This window comes from Pseudopodoces humilis, chromosome 5 (genome assembly GCF_049639895.1).
Source record: "Pseudopodoces humilis isolate 2021_Gansu_Grassland_sample_001 chromosome 5, ASM4963989v1, whole genome shotgun sequence".
NCBI lineage: Eukaryota > Metazoa > Chordata > Aves > Passeriformes > Paridae > Pseudopodoces > Pseudopodoces humilis.
In genome coordinates this window covers 66,266,844-66,292,892 of record NC_142204.1, presented here as the reverse complement: position 1 = coordinate 66,292,892, position 26,049 = coordinate 66,266,844, and the positions used below count along the sequence as shown (strand labels likewise).

General features: G+C 42.6%; 1 protein-coding gene and 1 long non-coding RNA gene across 2 annotated transcripts in view; one reads left to right on the top strand and one right to left on the bottom strand.

Moving 5' to 3' along the window:
* FRMD4A (FERM domain containing 4A) overlaps positions 1 to 26,049 on the bottom strand; it is a 356,654-nt gene that overhangs the window by 242,225 nt on the left and 88,380 nt on the right. The gene's annotated exons all lie outside the window — the stretch shown is intronic.
* LOC148184369 (uncharacterized) lies at positions 3,500 to 19,109 on the top strand. The gene is made up of 3 exons (XR_015772607.1): positions 3,500 to 3,613; positions 11,791 to 11,954; positions 18,937 to 19,109. It is a non-coding gene; the product is annotated as an uncharacterized LOC148184369 (long non-coding RNA).

Sequence of the window (26,049 nt, the reverse complement as noted above, 5' to 3'; positions counted from 1 at the left end):
CCATCAGCTGCTGGGTGCACCCCAAATTCTGCAAGGGGTGAAGCTGATAATGAAGATTAAACTCTGCACGTCTGCAATAAACTCCTGGGTCGTTTTCCTCATCATCTCACATTTGAAGTAACACCCAAATTGGGTCCCTGGGCAATTATTCGAAGCTGAAAGCTGGAGCCAAAGATTGACATATTTGGGTAGTTCGGTGGAATTAATGGATTAACTCCCAGTCAAAACCACTTTAGCATTCTCCCTTCATAGTCTGAAAAGTTAAATTACCCTGGGCAGTGAGATAGAGCCACCAGCTTTAAAAAAACAGAAACTCAGCTATAATTTTCTCAAGCCACCTCCATGGAGCAGTAACATTTTTGCTCCCATAGCATTGGAGATGCCACGGTGGCATCTCTGTAAACCATTCAGGAGCTGCAGGGAGCTGAGGAACACAATGTGTGTGTGTCAGGAGCTGCCACCAACACAACCCACCACTGTCTGCAGTGAGGAAAGGTTCAGAGGGGGGGCAGGCTGGGAGGACAGATCCAACAGCTGGGAATGGCAGTCAGACTGCATGGGACTGGGAACATGGTGCTCATTTCTGACTGGGAGGGAAGCTGGCTGTGGGAATGGATCCTTCATGGTCATACCATGGGTTTGCTGGCACTTGAGGCTGAAGTATTTTATTTTTACTTTTAAGAGAGATCACTGCAGATTCTCCTAGAGAAAAGAACATGATCTCAGGATAGGGATGCTTGTTCCTGAGCTACACAGGGACTTAGATCAAAGTCTTTACTGGCCTTAATCTGACCTTGGTGAGCAAGAAACACATTGGGGAAATCCACTCTCCTCTTTCCCCATTAACCCCAAGCACAGCAATGCCTGCTCCCCGCTGCTGGCAAACTGAAGGGCCATGGCTTGATATTCAAAACAGACCTTTCAGCTTTAAAGATCTGTGTCTCCATGGTGAGAAGGAGAAACAAAGGGAAAAGCTGGCTGAAACATGTTTTTGTACCTGTGACATCTTCATGTGGCTTCACATCAACAGTGGCACTCAGGCATGGTGTCCTGGGCATTACCACATGCAGGTGACCAAAAGCAAGTCAGAGCAAGAAGGGAGTAAGATGTAGTCACTCTCATCTTGTCACAGACACCCCCCAAACACAGAAATTAAGGTTCATACTTGCATCCTATGGGTGTCTTAGGCCACCTTATCATCAGCATCAGAAACCATTTGACTGGCAAATGCTTGCACACATGGTTTAGCTGGAAAAAAATTATGCCCGCTATCAGAATGAATTTCAGGGCATATGACTTATGGAAAAGACTTTCTTTTAATGCCAGTCAAGCACTTTGGAATACATTTGTCCCAATGCCTGCCCTTGTTCTGCTGAGTCTAGAGACTTCTGCTTGGATTTTTTTTTTCTCTTCCCTTGAATGCCCTGGGTCACAGTAGCTACATTTGTCTGCAGCACTATCTGCTGTCACTGCTTACTCACTGGGACCCTCAGCTGGGATGTAGAGTTTACGTCATCATTATGGTAGGTAAAACCTTAAGTGCTGCAATGTCAACTGCTGTAAATCACTGTAAGTTAAGCGCTTGGTTAAACATGTCCAGGTCTAGGAATTGTGCAAGGCTTTGCTGCCCTGAAACAACATGGAGTGGTTTGGTATCCACCTCCTACCTTGAGCCATACGTGTCCTATGCTAGACAATGTGATCCTCACACCTCTCCCTCTCCCAGGGCCAGGAAGAGGTGTCCCACTTATTCCTCACATTATAGGAACAAGGATGTCAGTGCTGACTAGTCTTGTACATCCTGGATATGAAAATTAGGTGGATTTTTCTAACACAAAGGTAAGTCTATTATATCACTTTATTTGCATGTGTGCTGAAGCACTTTTGCATCATTCTCCCAGGTAGAAACAGTCATATGTGCAATGCTGATACCCAGAACTCAGGTCTTGAAGGTGACCTGAAGTAATTTAATTTTTTTGTTGTAAAGGAAGCATATAAGTGTATCCCTGTCCACACTATGCCATGGTAAAGCCAGCAGAAAAACACAGAAGCTTTTGGTTTGGTAGTTATATCTGGAAATGCATCTCATGGGAAGAAGGAGACAGAATGAGGAAGGTGAGGAGCAGGGAGAGGAGATATGGCTGAAAGTCTTCACTGGACACACCATGGAGACAATGTGTCCTGCACTTAACTGAAAAGCTCATTTCAAGTTTTCCAGGCACCATGTTAGAAAATTAAGCTGTCAGATCTACTTACAGGCAACATGCTAACCTATGAAACACATTTTCTCTGTTCACTGGCACAGTGCGTTTCAGCAAATCTTCTTTCTGTTATTCCCTCAACATTACAGTCATTCCTAGAATAAAAGCCCTCTTCCCTGCATGAGGTATGGAGAGCTGAGTCTCAAGGCGCTCTCAGTTGATAGGTAGTGATAGTGTTGTAGGTTTGAAAGATAACAAGGACCTCCATCAGAGTTTCAGGCCAAATCTCAGCCTCAAGTTGAGTAGAAATAAGTTTAAAAAGGAGCACTTGTGACATTCAGCCTAACTTCTGCTCGCTTGCATGGTGTGCCTGTCTCTCCATGGATTATACAAGAAGCCTGGGGCAGACTGCACTTCTCAGGTAGTTTCAGATGTTCTCAGATGTTTCAGATAGTAACAGCAGTGATCAATCCAGAATGCAGCTTTATGATGCTCTTTGTGAGCTGAGCACAGAGATTTCTCCACCTCTCCACACACCAGGGCACGGCTGTATATACAGCAGGGCAGAAACCACTGTCATGGATTGTGTCTCTCCCTTAGCTATAGCAGAGCCAGTTCTACATTTGTGTGAGGCAGGAAAAGGTCTAACTTTTGTCAGTGTACTACACCAAAATACGTTTAGCTCAGTCTATCATTCTGCAGGTATGATTTTCTTTCATTACAACAACTTGCACTAGAAATCCATATATTTTATCATTCCAAAGAATTTTAAAATTACTGGGTCAATGTCCTGCTTCTTACCAGCAAGTTAATGAAATTAGACATCCCAAGCTGTAATGAGCAAAGGGTTGGCAATGAAGAACATAAAAGACATTTTGCCTGAAAGGATTTTAATGCCAAAGGGAGTAACTCAAGGAGCAGACTGGATTGCAGGGAAATAAACTGAAGGATTTGTTATCAGATGACTCTTTCTGCAAAATTTTTCCAAGCTCTAACAAATGCTCGTGAATGTGCTGAATATCTAAGAGCTTTGAAGAAGTTTAGCATGAATAATTCTGCAAGTCACTTGCTTTTTGCTATTCTCCTTTTAAAAGGGGAAAATGAGAAGAACATAGTGGCGAATCAGGGATGTCAGCATTTTGAGGGTGGGTCTTCCACTGGTGTGAAACAGCTAAGCCTCCTCTGGCTGTGCTGGGATCTGTGATGGGGGTGAGGCAACTTAGAAACAACTGACCAGCTGAAGTTTGTGAGCACAAACTGTTTTGTTGGGTGAAAGGAATGACTGAGTGCAGGGAAGAGCAGCCCATGGTGCCCTGGCCATGGCCAGCATCCACCTGGCAGAAGGCTGAATGGGGATCTGTGAGGTCTGGCACCAGGAACATGCAGGAAGTGCTGGACAGTGCTTGGATCAGGTCAGTGCCCTCCCTGCCTCCACTCCACACACTAAGCTCAAGATCCAATTATGAGGTGATGCTTTCTCTCCTAATGGACAAAGCTGTGAAGAAGGGTCCATCTACTTTATTCTTTCAATATAAATGCTTATCCTTAGAAAAGATTTCAAAGGAATTGCACTGAGCACCACTGAGAATTTTGGACTCCTTTTACTCCTGATGTGACTTTTAAACTGGCCAAGTGTTGTCACCAGTGCCAGGAGGCACAGACTCACAGAGGCAGGAGAGGGGGCCTGCTGGACCATTTTGCTGTTAATATATGATTCCTCCCAGGAGAATGTTTTAAGACCTTACATTAGGAATGTGCACATTGGATTATAAACAACCAACCTGGGAAAAACATAATTTTCACACAAAACTTGTAGAGCATTATAACTTTTAAAGGCTGTCAGTTTGTTTTTCTGGGTTTTACTACAAGGAAAATAATCTTTAAAGGAAATGATGCTTTTTTACAACACACTTCTCTCTTGTACCTCTTTGGCTCAAATGCCACAGCTGCTGAAGTGTAGCTTGCAGAGAAATGTGTAATGAACTGGGGGGACTGCTGGCTGATTTTAATGCCAGTAGGCACATGACTACCCTTGCACCCTAGGCTTTTATTCTTACCTGTCATCCTTTGCAGAGCTCTCTCTGCCAAGAAGTATGTACAGTGTGTTGGTGATATACGAGCAGCTACTCAAAGGGCAAAAAAAACTATACTAAAAATTTATTTTGGGGAGCAAGCATTAGCTTTTAGCCACCGCTGACTCAGACAGAGGATGACTTTGCTTACAGCTCCTACTGTCCATGTACATGATCCAAAGCTCTCTGCATTTCTGCATCTCTAAATATTCTCAGTATGTGAGTGCCTTGTTGACTGGGAGAAGGGTCAGTCCTTGGGATTGCCTCACAAAGACCTTTGTTTCCACAAAGCGTGGCGTGCACTCCAGTAGCCTGCACCTGGAATATCCCAGTCAAATCTGAGTGAGGAATTGATTAAAATTTATGTTTTGTGCCACAAGTACATCCTGTAGGATACCCCTGTTCTGTGCTCAGTCATTGGTGTAATTATAATCATTACGTGGAACACACAAAGGGGTTATTAAATAGCTGTACTCTTTAAATACGTACTAATTATATAAAGCACAGTACAAGGACAGCACAGAATGTCTCCTAATAAGAGTAGCCTACATCTCTGGATTCCATCTAAATTAAAAATCTTCTCAAAATAATAACCTTAAGTAACTATGCACTTCAGAGGCAGCTGCAAAAGAGTTAGAACTAACTCAATCAACTAAATTATGTGTAGATGGCTCCATTTTTATTAGCGGTCTCCAATGTATACAAATTTCAGCAGTACAGCAGCCACAACAAATGCATTACTACATTATCTATTATAATCTCTTTCCTTTCTGTCAAAGCATTCCTCTGACCCTAACGACTAGCTTATAAACTAAAAAAATCAAGCAAACAACAACAGCAGCAACAGGAAAGCAAAGAGGGGAAAAAAAAAAATCCCTGCTTAAAAGTCCATCTCTTGGTTGGTTTTGCTGAAGATAAAAGATGCACTCCACACTGAGATACTTAAAAGTGCTGTGGAGGGGAAAGCAAAAGGCCATTTTTACCAGGCACTCTTTGGTAAAAGCACTCCAGGCAATTATGATGCCTGTGAACGCAATCTACTCCAAACATTGCTTGGATAAAAAATACATGGGAAACAGAAATCCGCCATCAGCTTCTCATCTCTCTCAAATATGGGCTGCTGTGCCTCCTAACAGGAGGAAAGGATCAGTGCTAAAGAAACTCTCACTGATACAACAGCAAGGATGGGACAGCAGCTGCTTGGACACAGCTGCCACGTGAGGTCACCTGCAGGCAGGGATGGGGAGCTGTAAGGCCCAAGGCCAGGGGGTGACTCTGTGCCACAGTGGAGGGGTTGGATGTTCTCTGAAGGGACATGCTGCAATCAGGGACAGAATATAATTGAAGAGGATGAATGCATGATGGGTCGAAAAAATTTTTAATTGAGATGAGAGAAGAAGAAAGATGTCTTCCAAACTTGGTGATGAAATTTAGCTTCATTTCAATAAACAGTTTCCTGAATCAGAGGCTGGTCCCACAGCATAATACTGTGAAAGCAATTGCCTTTAGTAGATAAAGGCTTTCAAGACAAGACAAACCACTCTGAAGTGCTGAGAAGGACCCATGCTCAGCCATAGTAAAGGGACAGCATTTCTTTTCGTATCTTATGTCTGAAAGGCCAAATTTAACTGCAGAAGACCCAAGTGTGTCTCCCACCATGCAGAGGATTCATAGGCACAGCTATGGTTTTTGAGATACAGTGGTTCCAAGAGAAACTCATTTTGGATAACCCAGAGAGGAGTCTGTGATGTAGAAAAGCAGCCACAGTTCAGTTCCCTGGGCACACATGTGCATTTAATGGAAGATGACATAATCATCCCTGAATAAATAAATGTCTTATAGCTCATTCTGCACCTAATGAGGGGATTTCAGGATCTCTGCCTGGAAGAACATCTTTGCATACACTGAAATATATTCATTGCTGTTGCCTCCACAGCTGCCACTGCCAGCTAAGGTCAAGGGCTTGAAGCTGTGAGTGAAAACAGCCTGGGAAAAGCCAGTGCAGGAAGTAGGCTCCTGTCCTTGGTAGATCTGATATGTTGCATTTGCAAGTGCTTTGGTCTTGTTTATTTTCATAACACATCACTCCCTTGGAGCTGCCCATTATCCAACACAACAGAAATGTGCCAAGAGTAAATCAAGGCAGAAGCTGCTGTTTAGTTCAGTAAGACAGAGGGGCAGCAGAGGAAAGAGGTCATGTTTCACAGAAAGGGTATGGAAGGATGAGGGAGAAAGAAAACCAAAACAACAGAACATCTTCTAATGGAGCCAGTTTTGCTGTGTACCAATTGAGCATCCAGGAATATATATCTCGCAGTTTTACCTCAGAATCCCCAGAGTAGATGCACTCTATGCTGAATATCATCAGATGAAATAATGGGGATATCCTGGGAGAAGACCTCTCCTGCTCTTGAATACTTCCTTCCTCTCCAGGAAGATGTGGTGGGAGTGCCTCACTAGGGTTGACGGAGAGCGGGTATGTCCAAGGACACCGCTGGACATGCTCCTGGCAGATGAGCAGGGAAGCTGTGACACTTCCTGACAGAGGTGAAAACTCTGAGCCTGGCTCCCTCCATTCTTAGAAAAGAGTGTAAGAAGGAAGATCCTTTTACCTCTGTAATATTTTTATTTAAATAATCACTGGTTAATTTTTTGAAGGGAAGTTTGGAGGCACTTAAATATCAAATTTAATAAATTCTGTTTTCTTCATTGTGTCTTGGCTAGCTGCAGGTGATCACACATTGGGGACTACCCAGGGCCCCTAGTAGCTCTTATGAACCAGGATTTTGATAACCTGGACCCAAATACCAAAAAATACATGAGGAACACATAGGTGGGATATGTGATGTGCAAATACTGCTCTGAATGTATTGGTTTTGTGGAGTTTCCCACTCTGTCTGCTCATAATTTCTGTTCTGATTTTTCCCAACCTCCCCACACACAGAATAACAGATTCTCAGTACCCAAAGCAGCAACACCTTCCTCTCAAAACAACCTCTTTCAGATCTGAATCTCGGTCACAAGACTATTCATTCCAAAGCTTGATCTCTAAATAATATTATACAGAGATGAGGGTATATCATTCAAAGCTGGGGGTAAATGACTGGGGGTGAATTAGCAAGACCCTGGAGAAGAGGTCTTTAGTGCTGCTCTCCAACTGCGAAATACAGAAAATAACTGTTCCTGTAAGGTACATAATAGGTGTGATGCTTAATTAAAGCATTTAAAAAGTCTTTCAGCAGCATCAGTCTGTAAATGTTAAAGGAAGCTGTACTTCTTCTTCTCCCATGGTTACCATCAATTGTTTTATTGATCTGGTCCATTACAGACTGAGGAAAAGAACTGTTTATTGCAGTGAGAACTCTGAGTAGAAATATTTCTTTTCTCCTCACTACACTCAGAACTTGTTTCCACAGACGTTTTTAATCATCAAACATGTTGACTTAAGTCTATAAAAAGCATCAGGAAAATACTGGATATCATTCTCCACTAACTAAAAGCCTTTTTTTCTGATCTTTCCATAACAACTCACATGTTCAGTTTATTTGCATCTGTTGGGACCTTCATATGAAAGAACTTCAGCAGAAAAAAAATCTCTGCTCTTCACTTATGGCTGGATGAAAAGCTAGTTGATATCAAAAGGGGGCTTCCCACTGTTCCACAGTGTTTTAAATCAGATTATTAATGTACTGCAAGCTGATGGTATATAAAATCTCAAATGATTTCTCTGAGAGTTTGCATGCAAAGAGACTGCAAAATTCGTCCTCAGCATTTAAATGCTTTTAGAACTGAATTGGTGTCAGTGTAGAGAAATGATTAATAGCAAAAGATAATTTAGCTACAAGCACTGTTAAATTTTCCTTCTCATTATATGAAAGTGTAGTCATGTTAAAAATCCAGAACATATTGTAGTAGCTCCATGCAACAGCAGCATTTTTAAGATGTCAAAGTATCCTGGCAGTCCAATTATTACTCATAGAATACTGAAAAATCCCATGTACTTACATTATATTTTTAATTAGTTCACAAGTTAGGCAACAGTTGATAACATAACACTTAACATTTCAGAGAAAGCTCAGCAATAAACAGGTGCTTTGTTACTGCACTCCCTTATTTTTCAATTACAAGGAGAATAATGTTTTTACAAGGAATCAAACAAAGGTTAATTTGCAATTAGAATTTTATGATGGGAAGAGGCTCTGTTGCTGAGTTCTGTGACTCACAAGTCCATCTCTGAGATGCAGAAAGAAAAGGGTGGTCAAAAAATACCCCACAGAGATGTTCAGATGCTTGTCCATTGGACAGCAGTTCCCAGCTCAAATTATGTTGAATTAATGAGGAGAGTGAATTGAAAATTTACCTACATAGAGATCAGGAGGAAAAGCAGATACGAGTTTTCCATTCTTTGTAGGAATGGCAGGCTGGGACATTAGGGGAGTTGCCAAAAATTGCAGCCAAAATAGGCAGAGAACTCCTGTTCCTTGGCTTCTAGCTTGGTGCCTCATTATAAGGTAAATTCTGATTTTATGCTCGTTCTTCTCTGGTGCCACATGAATCCCTGCAGTCTGGGTGAGGGGTTGAATTCACAGGATGGCATTAAATATACAGAAACAGCCCCTTGCTGTGATGTACTGGAGGGAAGAGGCAGTGGATGAGAACCTATGTTCAGGTATCTGCTGGAGGCCAGCTCTTGCCTGCCCACACCTGTGCCAGCCACAGTGGCATCTGCACATTTTTTTTGGGTACTGAAGCTCTACTCTGGTAGCTTCAGATAAATAACATGGCAATAATGACTAATGCACAGCCATTCCCAAAAACGAGATGTGTGCAGGGGAAAGAGGGAGATTCTGCTTAGGAAGGAAAAGCCTAAAAGAAATTAAGGTATAGTAAAGCTCCAGGAACTGTTTGCAGTTCTGTGGTCTACAGTGCCCTTGGCTGACTTGATCCACCCTTCCCTGATCATCTCATAGGAGGACACCTTACTCACTGCCAGGACACTAATGAGAGGTGACCTCAACCCTGCTTAGGAAGAAAAACAATCCTTGCTCCTCCTGGCAGGCAGGACAAACCTCCTGCTGCTGCTAAAGTCATGCCTGGAGACTGGCCTAATGGGGAGGTTTAATGTGCAGGATACTGCCATGCTAATGAGTGTAAGGCTCTTGTCTTTTCCCCAGGAACAGGAATCTGTGAGTGAAATGCAGAGGAGTTGTATTTGAGACTTTAGGCTTGTCCCTGCTCTGCCACCCAGGGCCAGAACAAGGATTGAGACTCTAATTAGTCACCAATTTCCTAAAATAATAAGTGAATTGATCTGTAAGACTTCCTTGTTATTCTGCTACATTTTATTGAACGGAGATTTATTTATAAAGGCAAGGTGCACTTTTACCTTCAGTGTAGCACAGGCAAATTTGGACATTGATTTTATTATTTTTTTTCCTAACTAACTCTTGAAATGGATGACCAAGAATGATTTGCAGATCTTGGCAAAGTCACTGCCAGGTATGGCCACACAGTTGCAAGCAAAGCAATTAAGCAGGATGAGGATATACAATCTCAGCAATGAGAAGGTTCTGCCAGGAAAAAGGAGTGTGCAAATGTTCCAGATACCTTGGTTCGATTGTTTATGAATATTTCTACATACCCTAAGTCATCGATATTCACTATAAATCAGGAAAAAGTAGTACATGAAAATAAAAATTCAAGTTTGTATATGTTATCTGACTTTTAAGCCTGCTATAATCCTTTGGGTTTTACTCTTAAGCTGCTTGTAGCAATCAAAAGGCTAAATTGTGCTTTAAAATGAAATCTGGCAACTTCCAGTAAAACTTGGTTTCAGGAGCTAAGGATCTAAAAGCCATTCTGATAACATCAGATTAATACTAAAACTATTCTAAAATTGTTGGAGTTGACACCTGTAGTTGATAAACTGGTACTTTCCAAGTCCTAAGCAGAAGGTGGGGAAAAAATGGAAAAAACAATCTGTACCCAGCTTGGAGCTTATGTCCATCTACGTCTTCCTTGCACCCTTGCTCAACTGCACAAAAAAGGAGGAGGATTTGGGGGTGGATTAATTGTTTCTTTCCAGTATGTAAAGAGAGCCTACAAGAAAGATGGAGAGAGGCTTTTTACAAGAGGCTGGAGTGACAGGACAAGGGGGATGGATTCAGACAGTAAGCTTAGACTGGATATTAGAAAGAAGTGCTTTACTGTGAGGGTGGTGAGGCACTGGGACAGGCATCCCAGGGAAGCTGTGGTCACTCCATCCTTGGAAATGTACAGAGCCAGTTTGGATGGAGCAGCCTGGTTTAGTGAAAGGGGTCCCTGCCCATGGCAGGGGGTTGGAATGAGATGATCTTTAATGTCCCTTCCAACCCAGACCATTCTATATTCTATAAAGAGTACCCAAGCAATGCAAGATGCTTTATTGTAAATGCATGTTTATCATTCTCCCTCCTAAACCCCAGCTGTGGGTTTTCTCTAGACATTTAAAGGAGGTAGGAAAATGACTTCTGCTTGGATGTGTACTTGAGGAGTGAGTAGGTATGATCAGCCTTGAGGCAGGCAAACCACCTGGTGCCTTGTCAGTGACTGCTCATGTTGGAAACTTGCATGCACTTCTGAGGTAAGACCATGGTGGAGTAGGGTTAAGCTAAGGCACCAACCAGCACTCCCAAGAAATGTACACCTTTCCAGAAGATGGTCCCAGAAGAGGAAACAGGACAGTCTCAGGTGAAGTGGGGCAACTTCTCAGCTGCTCTGTGTTCAGACACTCCCTTGCTATTTAGCTTGTGCTCTCACTTGGTGGGTTTCAAACTTCATGGAGAAATTTGCAGAAGTAGCCCTGGAGGAGCCTAAAGAAAATCATGGAGTGGCCCAAATGCCAGGTCCTCCTCAGCAGAAGGCAGGACCATCCCTTGCCATGATCAATGGCCTTGGTGCCAGGGCCAGGCAGTGTGTGCTCTCATCACCACACAACACCTTAAATCAACCTGTCTTCCCTTACATTTAAAACTTCCCTTGATTAATGATACTGAAAACCTGATAAATGAGAATCAGCTAAGTTGTGCATACAGATATCTGGGCAGATTAAATAATTAATCATCCTGTAATTAATAAAGACAGATACTGGCTTTTTCTGAACTTTCCCTCCTCCTGTTCTCACACAGACTTTCAAAAGGTTTTTGACAAAAATAACTACAGACACCAGCCACTAATCCTGCTTTCTGGGGGAGTGGGCCCCACCACTTTATTAATGTGGCAAAATCTGCGCATATGTTTGAGCAGTAATGAGATCTCCAGGGCAAAGTACGACATCTGCTCCAGAAGTTCCAAAATACAGGTTAATTTACACCAACCAAACCTCTTTGAAACCAGGAGGTTTGATTTTCACTTGTAGACTTAATGTAGTAGCATCTGACAAGCATCCAGCCCTCAAAGGCCTTGCCATTACTTAGCTCCCAGTAAACGAGCCTATCAAAGCACTTTATAAATAATACAACCAAATAATCTGTTGGCAGAGGAACAGCTGGGTCCTTGGGCACCATCATCAAGTGGTCACTTGCCCCAGAGGTGGCCACACCTGCAGGGATGAACCAAATGCTCTCAACATCACCATTATTTCTGCTGTAGAAATCAAGAAACTCAAGCCCCTGAGGATAAGACAAATGGATCTAATAGAAAGGTAAAACTGAAGTTAGAGTTTGTTTTTTCAGAGGAGACCAAGCTACTTATTTCCCTTACTTTTCTGGTCAAACATTGCATTTCCTGTTTCTCCTGGGTTTTGTGGATTTTTGGTTTGTCCATTTTTTTGTTCGTTTGTTTTGTTGTTGGTTTTTTTTTTTTTTTGTTGGTGGGTTTTTTTAAAGAGAGAAGGAAAATAGCCAAAGTATTACAACAAAACTATCAATGTAGTTGATTTTTTTAATACATCTAGAAGACAGGGACTATTTATAGTGGGTGATGGTGGAATTGGGCTATTTGTTCAAGTGCTGTACAGAAATTCTTTCAAGTGATGGTCCCTTCAACCCTTTTCACCTTCTTGTCAGAGTATATTCATTTGGGACACTTCAGTTCAGGTCCTCATGGAATTAGAAATGGTCCTTAGGAGAAACATAGTGGAGGCCAAAAAGTATTCTAGTGTCTAACACGAGTTCTGACACCAGTGCCCAACAGAACCTTTCACTTCTGCTAGAACAATTTATCAAAAGTAGTTTATCCTCGGGAAGGTTTACTGAGAACTCAATTACACCCCATTAGCATTTGCACAAGGAGATTTTGTACAGGACTCAGTTCTTCAAGCTGGAGTAAAGTTCACAATGAGCTCTCAGGGACAGCAGTCGAGGCTGAGCAATTTCAGACTGCAAATAAGGATATCACCATTTTCCTTATTTCATTTTATTGGTAATTTTTTCATGTTGCTAAGAAGAATATTTGCTAATATCTACAACAGCCTACTAGGGGAATATAGTGGCACATTGACCAGCTGCAGATTTCCAAGCAACTCTTTCAAAAAATATATTCCACTTGCTTCTCGAAAGTTATGGACTTGATACAGAAATTACTGGATAATTTTCTGATGCAGAAGGCTACTAATGTTTTCTGTCCCTTGAAATCCATGAACTTACAAATTTGAATGAGATAACGAGATTGAAAAACAAAGGCCAGCAGGACAGAGAATGAGTCAGGTGCAGATGTGTCTTAGACAAATCAATTTATTTTCCCTTGTCTGAAAGGCCCTTCCAACAAATTATTTAATGAGATTATCCTAAATCTTTTTCACAGAAGTCAGCCTTAAATCTGATTTGAGAGATTACCTGCTGTAATAATCCAGAGATAATTCCTAAAATGCACTTGGAAATGCTAGGTCCAGTACAGGTAGGACACATTTAGGCTACAGAAGAGCTGCAAATACCCCAAGAGGCCCTGCTCACAGGGAGACTCTGGGAAAAGGTAGTGTCTGCTTTGCACACTTGCCAAACACAAATCAAATATATTAAAAATATAAAAAAATAATTAAAAAAAGAGACCAAAATTAATGGAGCTTTATGGACATTATCAGGAATGCAGCAGGAAGTAATCAAATACAAGATCATGTTGCTTGTGTGACTGTTGCCATGACATTCAAAAAGCACTTAGTGTTATCATAGACTATGAATATTCTGTTGGCTGATTGATAGTCTGTGGCTTTTTTTCCTTGTAAGCAAATGCAATGACAATATTAAGCAATTACTGATAATGTCACCCAGCTGCTTTCCTGCTGCCTGGGTGACAGGAATTCTGAGCTGCAGAAAAAACAAATTTATTAAAGGATGGAGCATCACCCTCTGCTCGCTGGCATTGCATTTGACCAGGCACAGCACAGCAGAAGGCTTCATTTACAGCAAATGAAAGAAACACATTCTCAGTAAACTTTACTAGGGGAAGTACCATGGGGCTTATTTAGCTCTGATTAGATCAATGAGACTCTCTAAACACAGCAATTAAAAATACAATTGGTAGCAATGTAGCCTGCTTTAAGCATCTGCACGCCTGAGAAGTTCATACAGGAATAAACTTGTTAAAGTACATTTCCTGATTAGTAAATAATCAATATGCAAGATACTTGGTAGCTTCACAGGGAGCAATGATAAGGGCCAAATTTTTCTCAGCTAAGTGTTTCACCAGCCTGCTGCCAAGAGCCACTGCATAGGGCTTAATTTATGGGTTATCTACCAAATTGTGTCCATCTTTTCCCTGAATTATCTAGCAAGGCCTATATGTCCCAGCATGCAATATCTGGCCACGAGCCAAGCAGAATTTTGGGCTTGGATAAAAGACTAAATGTTGGCTCCTGCTGTTGCTGGGTGTGATGGAGTCACTGGAAGCATAATGGGAAGATCTGCAGTGGAGCTTGGTGTGGGATTTGGGATTGTAGCCTTTGGCTACAAACTTGACCTGAATCTGATGGCCACGACTAAAATATCAGCACCTTGCGAAACTACTTACAACATTGAGGACTTGGCAGATATATCCACTATTTCATGCTTGAAACAGAGGGAGTTTTAGCTGCACTTCTGTGCCAAGGTTTTATTACTTGTCCCGGAAAAGAGAAATCCAGGTCACACTTCAGAGATGCACAGAAGTCATCTCCTCCCACCACTCCTCTCACACGTGACGTTCTCAGGGTGAGATCTGGTCTGAAGTGTGCAGTGTCTCAGTTTTATGGCTTGCAGGAGAGGTTAAAAGCTGGCTCCTTGCTTGCTGCGAATTTTATTGCTACATGGCAAGTCAAAGCAAATATCTTTACACATGATAAAGATTCAACCCTAAATTCATAGGGATTACAGTCTCTCTAAACCCTATAAAACATAACAGAGATGAATATCCTGCTCGTGGGCTTTTAAAGCATTTTATGTCAGGGCTTTTATTTTATTTTATTTTACATTAATTTTTATAGGAGGGTTAAAGTAAACCTGTAGCAATAATAGCATTTTCTCTTAAATTTTACAACACTTTGCCAATAAAAATTGGCATTTTGGTATGTGCAGAGAGAAAAATATCAGAGGCTGACAAATTAGAAAAAATGTGAGAGGTTTCACAACAAAACCAGGCAGCAGCATACCAGCTGGGTAAATCTTCATGACATGTAAAAGATAATTTCAAAAATAGTGTTTTGAATCCCAAACTGCACATGAACCAAGAGCAAAATACTATATTACAAAAATATATCTTTTATATATATAAAAACATATAATATATATAAAGATATATAAATATAATATTAATAATAAATATATATGTTTAAAGGCAGATCTCATCTGAGAGATGAGTTCAGCACATAGGTGAAGGGAGATTCAGGATGTAGGACAGAGAGAGATTGTGTCTACATTTGCATACCATCTTCTAATAAAGTATTGGACAATTTCTGGAAGAGGACAATGGGAATCATTATGGTTTAGAAAACATGACCAGTGAAGAAAGGTTAAGTGATGCAAGTTTCTCTGGTCCAGAAGAGAAAAGCCTGAGGGTCTGTGAAACAAATTGCCGTGGAAAGGTGTAAGATAGGGCAGGGATTAATTACAAGAGAAGGACAATCTGGTTTACTCTGAAGGGAGAAATGAGGTGGGTTTAGGAAAACCTCTATAAAGGTAAGACTGGATGAGCACTGAGAGAGGAGCTGGTTACCTGGGAGCCAAATCTCCTCTTAGAAATACTGAGAATAGCTTGTGTGTACTCCTGCAGTAACAGTGCAAATGTGCCTGTTTTCTGTCCAAGGCTGAGGGCCTTCCAAGCCTAATTTTTAAATAAATTTTACTATATGCTGAGAGAATTTGGCATTTCCTGTGCAGTTTACAAACAGACAGAGCTTCGGAATATTCCTTTGAAAGGTGTGTAGGTGGGCAGGTATTACAACTTCAGTGTAGAGAACTAGGGGAGAGAAAAATATAGGTTAAGTAATTTCCCTAAGGCCAAGGAAGCAGCAAGCATGTCAGACAAGGTTCAACTACAAGCATTTCTGCATCCAGCAATCCTCAGAAGCCCACACCCACCCTTTCCATCTCAGAGCATCTACCTCTCAGGGCTCACTTTTTGTCTGGCTCTACTTTCATGCAGTTGCCTGGCAGCTTCCTTGTTTTTCCCTCCTGAGCACTTTTGCTAGTCACCACATCAATAACTGCATGGTTTGAGTTTGTAGTTGCCTTATGACAGGTGAATACAGCTCCTAACCAGCCTCCAAACCCTTCTACCAAAGCTCTGCTGAGATGCATAAAACATAGGGGTGACCCAAGATTTTGTCCCAGTGAGCAAAAGTTTGCCAGCAATGACACCACCAAACCTCCAGTAACAAGAGCTGGATTGGACTGGAAGAGTTTGGTTTCCTGCCTGGAAATTGGTCAGCACAGGGCAAGAGTGCAGGTATCAGTGCTCACTGATTGCCCAACCTTCTCCCTTAAACAAATCCCCAGGAAAAAACCTCCTTGACAGCTGAGAATACCAGTTTCAGAGGGGAATAATCAATCTTTAGGATTTGATCAGATTTCATACGGCATTGGGATAACGTGAGGATTGGTGTTGTGTGAGTTCTTTACAAAGCGGGTTGCTTTCTCTGTGCACACCAAAACTCATTTAAAGACCAGAGTTCTGCCTGGCAAAGCAACAAACACAACAGTAGTATCACTTCAGATTGACAGCCATTGCTTTTTTTTCTTTATTCCCTTCATTGTTTTTCAATTCACTTAGAAGGCATCCAGAGCCTTGAGGGACTAGGAACAATTACATTTAGAATAGTACAGATGTAATTCAATAATTCTTCTTTTTTCCTCACTGAGACTTGCTCATTCACCAAAATATCCTTCCACTTTCTTCTGCCTTCCTACATAAGGTATGGAATACACTCACACTGCGCTGGGTATTAATTAATTTCTCATAATCAGCTGGCTGGAGGACCCCGTTATTACCACATGTTCTTTCAGAGTCAAGCCAGCAAATCCTTATGTCTTGTGTTGGAGGATTGATGCCAAGCCATGACTGGCTCCTCTGTGGAATTACCTCCTGTATGTGCAATAGCAGCAGTGCAGGCTTTCCCGGGCAGCCCCAGCCCTGGAGCCCCAGCACTCACAGCTAATTTGGGCATATGCTGCCATTGGATGGGTGCCACGCAATTAAGAGGACGCCCTGGAGGCATCAGCATTCCTCATCTCGCAGTGAGGGTGGTGGGAGAAGGCAGCAGAAGTTTATGGGGTGTTATCCATGGGAGTGTGTTATTTCAACAGCATTTGTACAAATCTGTGAGGACGATTCAGAGCTGGGCAGGGAGCCAACACAAAGAGGTTTCTGAGGCCACAGTGGAAAACGCTGAAAATCCCTGTTTGCTGGAAGAAGATTGTGATGAGGCAGCATGGGGAACTGATGGTGCTGGACTGGAAAATGCTGATTTCACTTCTGACCTGTTCTGTCTGGGACCTGGAGACCTGGGGTTACCCACACTCTTTAGGATGTTTGTAACCCCTACTCCCAGAAAAACCACCATCAGTTAGATCCCTGAGAAGCAAAAATGGTATCAAGGTCATCATCCCTCCTGAGGAAGAACCAAGACACTGAACAGCAAGGATACGAGTGTTCTTCAGGGGACTGGTATCAAGCCAAAGGACCTGAAAATTCCACAGACCAGAGCCAAGATCTTGCCATGACAAAGTCCTTTCCACCAGAGAACTTCTGGGGTGCAGGGGCCCTGTGAGTGAGTTTCTTTGGGCAATCAGAGCCCCTGACCCTGGGGAATCCATCAGCTGAGTGCTCTGAGTTACTACTGCAGCCTTGACTTAGACTGAAAGTCTGAGGCTGACACACTTTGACCAAGACACCTTGGAAGCAAGCAAACTGGGAAAGCTTTGACAGGAAAATTTTAAGCCAAATTTCTACCCTGTACTGCTCTTAGAGACTCAGTGAGTCCCATTACTGTCTGGCAGAAGGATCTTGGCTTCATGGTCCATCCCAAGCTGTGTCCAGACGGTCCATCTCTAGGACCACCTGGGAATGGGAAAAGTATTTGCCTTTGCAAGTCTGGCATGAGCAGGACTGTGTTTATCCTCTTTATCAACATATTATAGGGAGAAAAGCACTTGGTGCCACTCCTTCCTGCCTCACTCCTACATTTAAAAAGCCACAAAATATACAGAATAAATGAATTAAAAATACTGCTGCACTGACTTTGGGAGAATTACATTCTCTCCCAGCATTAGTGCATTTATCCCCCAGTGCTAAAATGTGTATACTGAGGCCTCAGCACTGCTGGCTAATTTAGGAGTGTTGCCATCATCATAAAAGGAAGAAAATCGATTCAAATCAAAACCCCAAAAACAAACTATGACCTCATTCAAATCAGGGAAAAAAACCCCAATCCCAACCTCTCACAGCTCTGGTAGGATGCCAGAGAAGCCCAGAAGTCACACAAGATGCACAGCACTGATTGCTGTGTAACAATGATTTCCCTTCAGCCCACAGACCCCACTGTATCCTTCATTCAGCATTCCAGAGCACATCTCTGAGCATCGTTGGGGCTGGGAAATAACACACACCAGACCTTGCTGGGGGTTGCAGGTTAAGTATTGCATTTAGGTTTTATAGAGCAGAAGAGTAGATAAATTCTGTCAAATTAATGTAAATAATTAATTTTTTTTTAAGCAATAATTTTTGCTTCTGAGAGTCTTTTAGTGCTTTTTTAGGGTTTGGAAATATTTCTGTGTTTTTCATTTTGCAAATCAGCATGAATCTCTCCTTGGTACTGAGATTCAGCTTGGCTTGGTTTTGGTTTTGGTTGTTGAATTTTCCAGTTATTTGCTGGAAATTAGAGTTTTAGATAATTCCTTGTTCTTGGTCCTTATTCTGCGCTTTCTGGAGCATCACACAAAGGAGTGGCCACACTCCTGGCTGAAAACAAACTGGCACAGTTCCTTCAAGGAACATTTCCCTCAGGGGTGGAGGGATAACACAAGTTTGCATCACTGACTCTGCCCTGCATTTCATTCCCTTTGGGTTTGGTCTTTTCTCCTCTGACACTAATTCTTTTACAACATACGTAACAGGCAATGTAGCTTTATTTCATCTCCCTGTTTGTTCTGTGGGTCATATCTCCCAAGGAAGATTAATGATTTAAGCTGATTTAATGCTGTGCATACTTTCCATAGAAAATAAAAAGAGAAGAGAAGAGAAGAGAAGAGAAGAGAAGAGAAGAGAAGAGAAGAGAAGAGAAGAGAAGAGAAGAGAAGAGAAGAGAAGAGAAGAGAAGAGAAGAGCCCTTATATTTTTCTGCCCAGATTGAAAAATGTACCTTTTGAGTTTTTGCTTTTTTTTCCTCCATTGCTATTTGTTATTTCCAGTCTTTGATAGCCTCCTAAACAATCTTACTATCTTTCATCTGTGATGGTCCCAAATTAATGTGAGTCATTCCCACCAATAAACCTGGAACTGAGTGCATAAGAAACTACAGTTAATCTCTACTGATTTTCAAGAGTTTTGCCAGGAAAGACTTTGACCCGATGCTGTGTAGTTCCATTCACCTGCTTGTTCTGCCACCTTTCCCTTTTCTTCTTGCTCTATCCAGGAGAAAAGCCAGCTCACTTGGCAAAAAAGGTTTGTTATGTCTTTGGGAGAAGTTTGAAATATGTGGCTGATGTTTCCCCTTGCACTTGCTGAGGCACCAGAACATTGTTACCACCTGTTTAAAAGGATGTTCAAAAAAACCTTAAACCCAGACATATGTGACAAAACTGTGGACTAAGCCAAAAAGTGAAAAAAAAGTACTTAGAACTTGTAAAGAGGTTAAAGAAATGAAAAAAAAATTGTTTTTTTTTTCTTCTCAATCTACCTGACAGTCTACTTTTATAATAATGTGGTGTTTACTAACTAGAAAATTTTCACTCAATAAGAATGCAAAGATCATTAGTAAATGCACAAGAGTGATTTAAAATAGGGTAACTACTGGCATAGGCAGACACATTTCTAAAAATGAGTTGCAACACATCATGAAAGTCACACCCATTTTATAAAGCTTTCTTTTCTGTCAGATAGGGAAAGTAATCTGATTCAGCTTTCATGTGGACAAAGACATTTATTCCAGGCAAAGATGGCATATAGAGAGATGCAAATGAGAGGACACAAATTCCCTCCCCACCCTCAGAACATGGTTTTCCACAGTGCCCTGTTTTTGTTTGTGCCTTCAGAAGCTGCCTGGCATTTCCCTACAGTCAGTTGAGCCCTGCTCACACCTACTCCCACGGCAGTCTGTTTGTCAGCCTGGGTTACTCCAAAAAGGTGCAAGGAGAAATGATTAACTGCAGTCAATTTATCTGGAATTCTTAGAGGGAAAGAATAGTATTAGCTTAAGTAAAAAATAGCCAGGTGAAGCACTCCTATGCTTGCTGATATTTTACACTGCATGGGGTGGTTATCAGGGTGAAAAGTTAGAAAAGGCCAGGCATGAGTGGATAGTTTATGATGCAATATTTAATTGCATGATGAGATGCTCCCTTCACCCTAACCTCTGCACCCATATTTTCCATCTTTTTTGTCTGGGGTGGAGCTGCCTTAAGGATGAATCAGGGAAAATGTCTGCTTTCCAAAGGGCTCCTTGGCATTTGTGGCAGACAGAGAGTGCACGAGGAACAAAGCTGGGGAGTGCTGCAGAAGGTGAAGAAGTCTTTGGGTGAAGATGTTTGGTGATGAATGACTCATATATCCCAAACTTTTACTAATGATCCCTAAGGTCTAAGCTTTATTTTTGGGTTTCTGAGAAACACCCCTGGCACATGACTTGAAGAAAGCCTGGGCTCTAACAGAAGCAAATGGTGAGGGACACAATGAACACAAAAAGTGCTGTATGATGTTGAGGATACAGAGAAGCCAGAAATGGCCCAAAACTGAAATAAACCTTTAATGTTTCCTTCATGGCTCAATTTTACATCAGTTAAATAGAGACAAACCTGAGTATGATTACAGGTTTTGATGAACTCTGAAACTATTGTAATTAATGTTTCAGAAAAAATACACAAGCAAATGAATAATTCTGTTTTCAGGGCAGTATTCAGTAAATAAGACCTACGGTTGTTCAGTAGAAAATGAGGAGAATACAAACTAAGGAATAGCTGCTGATTATCTGAGCACTGTCCATCTTATGCAGGAGACAAGAAGAAACCCATAAAAAAAAAATTTGTGTGACTGCATTATTAGATGGGACAGGGCTGCAGGGATGTCCCTTTCTCCAGTATTTCCCAACTTTGCATCTTGATGCTGTTCCCTCTTTAGAAAGCAGCTTTTCAGCTGTGCATTTCACCACCCACATCCAGCTGGGACGTGGGGTTTGGGCTGAAGGGGGTTTCCATGCCATGGGCACAAGTGCTCCACCTCATCTCTGCCCCTTTACCCCTGCCTCCAGAACTTCTGTCTGGTCCTGGTTGCCTCTTCTCAAACTCCTTTCTCCAGCCCTGATCCTCTGTTCACACCCTCCCCTTCTCCTAAACTGTTCCAGCTCAGACTGTGTTTATCTTCCACTTGGGCCTTATCTTCCACTGCTGCAGGTGTCAGCAGGGATCCCAGGGATGCAACAGAGGCTTCCTGTCTCACACACTGGGAGTCACCAGTTTAACAGAGACAAGAACAGATCCTGGCCTAAAGCTCAGAAGAGCAGGTTCCAGCCTAGGTGTTTCTCAGACATCCCTACCAGAGTGCCATCAGTCGCAGGAGAAATGCCACCCAAACACCAGTGAGGGTGTGAGCACTGAGGCCCTGGTGCCATGGAGAGGGATCTGATGTTATAAAGACACATTTAATCTCTCATCTCACCTAATCTCTCTCTAAAGACCACAAAACATTAGGGGCGGGGTTGTGCCAGCCCTAAATATTGCCTTATTTGTGCCATATAATTCTTTGGCCTGATCATGGAATATTTGCTGAAAAGATTAGTCTTATAAGTAATTAGTCTTTCTGGAAAAGACTATCAGTGGTACCAGATAATACTCTAACTCCCTCTATCCAAAACAATTTAATCTCTTCTAAAGGAAATCCATTTTTCTAAAGAAAAATTGCTTCCACAGTATTATTCAGAACCCGGCCATGGAGAGATTCAACTTTAGATGAAGCAGTAATGATTTCACCTAACTTTGTATTTCAACTCCTAAGCTACTAGAATTAATTGAGCATGTAATTAAGGAAGGGTTTTCTTACCAAGATGACCATGCCTATAATTAAAATCTCACACAAGTGTGTGTGTGTAAGAATAGGGCAGGGCAGAGAAGAGAAGAGACCAAAGTGTCTGACAGGTTTACATCAAAGGACCTGAGCTCCTGTATCTCTGAGCCAGAGGGAGGGGAGGAAGGGAAGACAGGACTGGCTGATAACTGACTTGATATATTGTTTTTGACCTCCTGTCTTCAAAGCCCTAAGTGGTTTGAGTGCTGTCTACCCTGGAGATGTCTTCTACCTTTAATGTTCCTTCAGCACAGCCAAGCTTTGCAAGTGTTTGTGCCACCAAGAGCAGAAGAGTGATGATATCTGCTTCTTTTCAGAGGGACTGGAATGGATTTGGCTTTGGCCTGTGCCTCATCAGTGCTGTGGCCCAGGGGACCCCATGTCATGTCCGGAGAGCCACTGCTTTCCTCTGGTGTTTGTTGCCTGGGAGAGCCATGAACAAGATTTTGTAGGAAAAAAACAAAAGGAGTGGTGCATTTTTGCTGCTGCTATTTATACTGCTTTTACTACTAAATCAGCGTTAAATAGCTGTTCAGCCTGTTGTCAGGGACCCAAGCCAATGGCTCTGCCTCAGGACTGCTGCATTTGGGGAGATTTTCCTGTTCTGAACATGAGATGTTGGGTGCTGGGAAGCTGCAACACTGCACTGCCACAACAGCTGAGCTCCTGCACAAAAGGAACAAGGGCTTTCCCTAAAAGAAACCCAAACAAATCACCAAAATGGGGACTTGGAGCTTGAAGAGAAGAAGGGATTGATCCCCTTAGCTGGTCTGCCATGTGTTATGAGACCCTGTGACTGTATGAGAGACGGGGAAATCCCTCCCTCACAGGATAACCAAGCCAAGGACCAAGACACTGAGGAAAAACAGGTGTGGGTGAATGTTGCATGAAAGAGGCCACCCTGAAGAGGGAAACTGCTCCCTCATTTGTTTGATATCTGCTGTGGTCAGGGAAACAGGACTTTGAATATTAATTGACTTTGTAATATGTTTATAAATCACATCAAAAAGACACCTGCATCTGTCCTCTGGTCTCCTCTGAAGTGGAGCAAGCTGAAGGGCTCGGGATTTTTGTCTTGCTGGTTGAATTCCAAATGTGGTCAGAGTTTTGGTCTCACAGATTTGGTGGAGTTTATATTGCAATGTAGATAAAGGAGGCACGCAGGGAAAGTAAAGGTAAATTAGGTGTGTGTTCTCAGAAAGAAAGCCCACATGCCCAGCTGCACACATAGTTTACATTTATTTAAATCCAGTAAAATACCATAAGAAAGAGCTGACCATTACTGAAGTCCACGCTGGGGTGCTTAGAGCTGTTCTGGTATACACTGGTTATGGATCAGACATTTTTTACATGAAATATGCATCATGCAAGTGCTTTATTTCCTTCCATATAGTCCCAAACATTAAACACATGCAATTCCTACCAACACTGCCTTCAGAATGACCAATATACCAGGCAGATGTGCAGGAGAGCTGTTTTTCCCTGTAGATAACTACCAGGCTGGCATTTTGGGGCAGCCATCATTTTTTGCTTCATAATCATCTCACTCATAGCTTTCTCATTTTTTCAGCTTTCCCATACCTGCAGCAGTTAAGACTTTGTGACCTTCCCTGGGGAATGCAACCTGTGATTCACAGCTAAAGAGTGGGTGTCCCTGTCTGAGTTCTCCTCTTGAAAAGGGTGGCAAATTGCCTCGACAACAGCCACCATTAAGTAAAATACTTAATGAAATGACTGAGGAAATGAGTGCTCACCAGTGTATTTTCTCTGCTCTTCCTAAATATGCCCGTGACCCACACACTGAGCTAGCAAGCTTTATGCTCTTAATGTCATCATCATCAGCTTTCTTCCCTCCAGTCTGTGCCTTGCATTTTAAACATTATTATTAATTATTATGTTGCTGTTGTTGCTGTGATTGCTATTATTAATTTAATTTTAGTGCCTCTGTGGTCTTTGCATAGCCCCCCAGCGTGCTTTTCTGTGAGGTCCCACGAAAGCCAAGAGACGGTCTTTTGGAACTTTCAGGCAACCTCAGCCACACAAAGGTTTAGAAAATGTAAGAACCTTCCTGGGCACCTCTGCTACAGCCTGGGTTTGCACAGGCTGAGCAGGACATGGATGATTGAAGCCAGGGTGCAGGATGGCTTGAGCTGGGACATGGTGTCTGGGCACTGAGAAGTGAGCAGGGCACGTGGGAGCAGTTCCTGTTTCCATCCCCTGAAAGGGTTTGATACACAAAGTGAAAGCTTTGGTCACCAAGGCATGCTGTGATCATTCCAGGCTCCAACACAACAGTGTGCCGAGCCTACCTGCACCTCCCAGTGATGTGGTCCCAGTGCTGAGCTGGTGCTGGCAGAGAGGTTCAGGTTGAACCCACTCAACCTGGTGTGCAGCCAAGGGTAGGTCCTAGCATAGTGCAGCCTGGACTCAGTTGTGCTGAGAATGGACAGCACTCCCTAGGCTTTGGATCATGGATGAAATACCAGAATCTGAACCACAATCCTTCCTCCTTAAAAACTGAGCCAAAAGGCTCCTATTTCCTCCCAACCTTCAGTAGGGAGCATTTGGGGACAGGGATTGTGTTCTCACGATCCAGCAGTAATCATACAAGTCCCTGTGCTGGATTTTGAGCTCCCAGTGCTCTGCAATGCAATTCCCGTGGGCAGTGCAGTGTCCAGCTCCTGCCCAGGATGACAGAGCTTCCTCTCCCTGGACAGTAAATAACCCTCCCCTGCTGTGTCTGGGCACGAGTGCAGGGCCCAGTCAGGCATGGAGCTCACTGCTCTGCTACAAAGCACAGCCGGGGAGGAAAAATAACCTTTTGGTTTTATGTTCAGTGATATATTGTCTTTAAATCTGATGGGTTTAGGAAATGCTACAGAACAGAAACTGCTCTGCTTTTCCCGAGGCATAATGTTACGGTACGGTTGTTCCAAAGCCAAACTCTGCTCTGAGTTATGCCCCTACATCCTCTCTCCCAGGTATTTATAAAATTATGATCCACAGTAGCAGACACAGGACTTCATTATTTCTTGAATTGCCTTTTTTTAAAAAAACTATCTACAAGCTCAGAGAATTACATATGGCCTCATTAACCTCTGTGTCAAACTGATAATAAGGCAGGGAAGGAGGTACCCCTTCAGCTGCTCGACAGCCTGTGCAGGGGCCCTGTGGAAGGGCTGCTGAGGGAACACCAGCACTTCCCAGCTCATGCTACGAGCTTCGTGTGTCTGTGGGTGGTTGCACAGGAACCTGAAATGTTGTGTTTGTGTGCTCACTGCCCATGTGAGGTTACTCCATCTGGGAGAGCAGAAGTCCCAGAAATAAACATCTCTGGATATCTCACAAGTGTCATTAGCACCGGTGCGTGTCCATCGTGATGGGATACCCAAAATGAGAGTGAAAAACAGAGTTGTATCAAAACAAGGATCTTGGGCTCCATAGAAGCAACGTGAATGCTTTTGGAGGGATGGGCAACTTTTGTCTTTTGGCCTTTTGGTATGAAAAACACCAGGACTGGTTTCACAACATACACAAAGGAATTATTCTGCCTCTTGGCTTCTACAAGAGTGCTGTAAAGTGATTTTCATGTGCATAGCTGTCCAGACAGTGCAGGATCCTAACCCAAACTTCTGCAGGATAGCTTGTGAGACTAAAGTTTAGAACCTGTTCAAATGTTTTGTTGAATACAGCTGCACAAAAACCCTGCTTATATAAACTTCTTTTCAGTGCCATCCAAGAAGGGTGGAAGACTAGAGCAATCCACAGGTGTAACCCAGACTCCAGACTTCACTTTCCCAGGGGTAATTTCCCCTCCTGATTTCCTTTCTGACAGTCTCAAAGGCCAGCTGTCACAGCCTTTGCTATTTAGGATTCTCAGGGCATAGTGTACTTCCCAAAGTTTCTGGGCTTCGAGTCACTGTGAACTTCTCTAAGTAAGGCCCAAGGACAACTTAACCATTCTTTGTGAGAGATCCAGTGGTCAAAACCTAAGTGGCTTTGAAAGCAGAGCCAACAGGGCTTAACAAACCAACAGTAACACCACGGGGGTTTGC